Source organism: Micropterus dolomieu, linkage group LG20 (genome assembly GCF_021292245.1).
Source record: "Micropterus dolomieu isolate WLL.071019.BEF.003 ecotype Adirondacks linkage group LG20, ASM2129224v1, whole genome shotgun sequence".
NCBI lineage: Eukaryota > Metazoa > Chordata > Actinopteri > Centrarchiformes > Centrarchidae > Micropterus > Micropterus dolomieu.
Window position 1 is genome coordinate 15,058,429 of NC_060169.1, and position 4,008 is coordinate 15,062,436.

Consider the following 4,008-nt stretch of genomic DNA (forward strand, 5'->3'; position numbering starts at 1 on the left):
CCAGACTCCATTGAGGAAAAACCCGTTCACCCAGACCCGTTCATGTCCGGCCCGGATCCAATCCAGATCCGTTCATGAAGTGGCTCATTTGGCCAAAACTGGCTACAGAAATATCTAAAATCTAGCTAACCAACATCTACTGTTCTTGACAGTATGGGAACGCCTCTGGGCGTGGCAGGGCTGAAATCATGAATGAAACTACTCCAATCCTATTGCCGTTGCTAGAACGGTAGCGTGTGACGGCGTAACTGGAGGTGTATATAAGCACGCTGGCACACCGGACACATTAGCTTTTTTCTATTCAGCAGGCACTCTGGCATGTTCGATACTACTCAAAAAGCAACCACGAGAGGAAGTTTTCTTACCTGGAAGGAGAAGCAGAGGAGATGGCTGGTGAGCGGTTCAGGCGGTATGTTTTTCCATGCCTGTGCTACATCACGGCTGGGGATGCCGCATGCCCAGGCAGCTCTCAAGGGGGCTGCTTGCGGCCATTGCGAGGCCCTGCCCCTGAGGGTGCTGAGGTCCCGTGCGGCTCTCTTTTCCGAAGACAGCCGGATGCGCTCTCCCCGTGGCTTGGGCCCGGCGGTCGCTGAGGTGGCGCGGCGGCTTCGGTCATGGGGCTCCCATTGCGACATCTCCGAGGGCATCGGGACTGCCGAGGCTTTTTCCTGTTCCTTGTCTGCTGACTCCGCCACCTGTCTTCCCTGTTCGTGAGCCCGTTTCTCAGCTTCTCCCACCCGAGGTATGAGTCTGGAGAGGCTTGCACAGTCTGATTCTGAGGAGCTAGACGTGCTTAGCATCATGGAGGATGACTTCCGGGAGCCGGGCCGACGTCATCAGTCCGCGCCCAGCTATGAGAGGCGGGGCAGGAGCCGCGGGCCGGCAGTAACCTCAATGAGCTTTTCTGCACCCCCGCGTCGATCCTTGCCATTCTTTCCTGATTTACACAATGAGTTGTGTAAATCATGGAACAGACCAAGAGAAAAAAAAAGCTGCTCTGCACGGCTTACTGCTTCCCCTCTGCTGGACTACAGCAGCGTGACAGAAACTAAGCAGCACGGCTATGGAACGATGCCTCGCACCCTCGCTTCATTCCTTCAGACGCTGGCGCTCCCCACCAAGCCGTGTCGGACGACATCCGCTTTGGTGGGCAAGGCCTACATGGCAGCGGGTCGAGCTGGTGCAAGCCTGCACACCTTGGCCATCTTGCAGGCATACCAGGCCGATCTTCTCAAGACCGTGACCTAGGGGGAGGTCCCTCTGAGGAGGACCTGACTGAGCTCCGTAGAGCTCAGTCAGCTCAGTCGGACTTAACACTCCGTGTTACCAAGGAGACGGCCCGTTCCATTGGCTGCTCCATGGCAGCATTAGTGGCTATGGAGCGCCATCTGTGGCTCAACCTCTCGGGCATCCAGGGGAAGGAGAAGGCTTTTCTCCTGGGTGTGCCCCTCACTCCTACTGGCCTGTTTAGTGAGGCAGTGGATGCTGTCGTCAGTAGGTTTCAGCACGCTGAAATGCAGGGAGAGGCGTTTGAGCAACATCTCCCCCGCCGGTCTGGGTCCAGGACGGTGACGGCTGAAGAGAGACAAGCTCAGCCCTCATCTAGCTCCTACCGCCGGAGCCAGAAGCGAAGCGTCGCTTCCCGTAGTCCCCCTCAACAACCTGGGACGCGAGGCGGTGCTCTCGCCCACAGCCCCCCGAGAGGCTGACTGAGGTCCCCTCCCTTGTGGCGGCTCAGGCAACAGGCACTGTTTTTCCTGCCGTCTTGGCGCTCGGGACAAGCTAGCCGCCAGCGAGCTCTTACCAGTCTTCCCGCCTCGAGGGGTTGCAGCTGGAAAACGATCGGGCTCACACAGCGTGGGTCGCTGGCGAGTTTTTCATGCCGGTCCTCTGCTTCAGGGTGCCACCGGGGACCTACGCATAACACCGGCCACTAGCCTTGCAAACATTTCCCCGTGGGTCCTGCGCACCGTAGTGGATAGCTATAGGCTGCAGTTCCGTGTCCACTCCCCGCAGAAGTTCAACGGGGTGGTCTGCACTGCGGTGCATGCGGGGCAGAGCCAGGTGTTGGGACAAGAAGTTCGCTCTCTGCTGGAAAACGGGGCCAGAGAGCTTATTTCCCCGCCAGTCAGAGAGTCCGGGTTCTACAGCCGGTACTTCATAGTTCCCAAGAAGGACGGATGGGTTGCGTCCGATTTTGGATCTGCGGTCCCTGAACCAATCTCTGAGGAGATTCAGGTTCACGATGCTCACCATCCCCGCCATCATCAGTCACATCCAATCTGAGGATTGGTTTGTCACGATAGATCTGCGAGACGCATATTTCCACATCTCCATCAGTCCCTCTCACAGGAAGTTCCTGAGGTTCGCCTTCGGGGGCGCGGCGTACCAGTATCGGGTTCTTCCGTTCGGCCTAGCACTCTCTCCTCGCACGTTCACCAAATGCATGGATGCAGCTCTGGCCGCGAAGAAGCGCGTGCTGACGCCCGCCCAACGGACTACGTTCCTAGGGGTGGTGTGGGACTCAACGACTATGCGGGCCCACCTGTCGCCTGCACAAATCGGGTCCAATTTGTCCACAGAGTGCAGTTAGGCCGCACCATCACTGTAAAACACTTTCAGAGGGTGTTGGGTCTCCTGGCAGCAGTGTACAGTGCAATACCTTCTGGCCTGCTGCACATGAGAGCCCTGCAGTGGGGGTTGAAATCCAAGGGATTCTCCCCGAGGTGAAATCCGCTCCGTCTGATACGGGTTACGAGCAGGTGCCTTCGTTCCCAGAAGAGACTGCTGTCCCTCAGAGCGATGTATATCCCTGGGACCCAGATTCAGGGAGCAGACCTGCTGTCGCGACAGGGGCTGAGGCCCGGGGAATGGAGACTCCACCCCGAGGTGGTGGAGTGGTTGTGCAAAGGTTCGGCCCCATAGACGTGGACTTGTTTGCGTCTCGAGAGACTACGTACTGTCCGCTCTGGTTCTCCCTCCCGCCCCCAGCCCGCTAGGGCTGGATGCCATGGTGCAGACGTGGCCGAGGCTGCGTCTGTATACTCTTTCCCCAGTTGCTCTGCCCCCGGGGGTTCTGGAGGGGGTCAGTCAGGACAGTGACAGCCTACTGTTAGTAGCCCCGTTTTTAGCCGGCCCGAGTGTGGTTCTCGGACATAATATTGCTCCTAGAGGGCCCGCCCTGGCAGGTCCCTCTGAGAAGAGACCTGCTGTCCCAGGCGGGGACAGGGACACCAGGGTGAAACTGTGGCAGACAGAAAACAAGAGGTTAGGCAAGATTACAAAAGGTATTTAGGCAACCACGCCCAACCACACACAGCATGTTAATATTTTGTAGAAAAGCCATTATTGGCCAGCACAGATGTCAAACGGTTTTTATAGTTGGTGACAAGGTTTGTGCACATTTCGGCAGGGATGTTGGCCCACTCCTCCCTGCAGACAGCCTCTAAATCATTCAGGTTCCGAGGTTGTCGCCTGGCAACTCGAATTTTAAGCTCCCTCCAAAGATTTTCAATTGGATTCAGGTCTGGAGACTGGCTAGGCCACTACAGAACCTTGATGTGCTTCTTCTTCAGCCACTCTTTTGTTGCTTTGGCGGTGTGCTTAGGGTCGTTGTCGTGCTGAAACACCCATCCTCGACCCATCTTCAGCTCTCTCACTGAGGGAAGGAGATGTTGGTCCAGAATTCCACGATACATGGCCCCGTCCATCCTCCCCTCAATACGATGGAGTTGTCCCGTCCCCTTGGCTGAAAAGCACCCCCAAAGCATGATGTTGCCACCACCATGCTTGACGGTGGGGATGGTGTTCTTTGGGTTGTACTCGGTGTTCTTTGCCCTCCAAACACGACGAGTTGAGTTGAGGCCAAAAAGTTCTATTTTGGTCTCATCTGACCACATCACCTTCTTCCAGGCCTCTTCTGAGTCGTCCAGGTGGTGAATGGCGAACTTCATGCGGGCCTGTACATGTTTCTTCTTGAGCAGGGGGACCTTGCGTACGCTGCAGGAT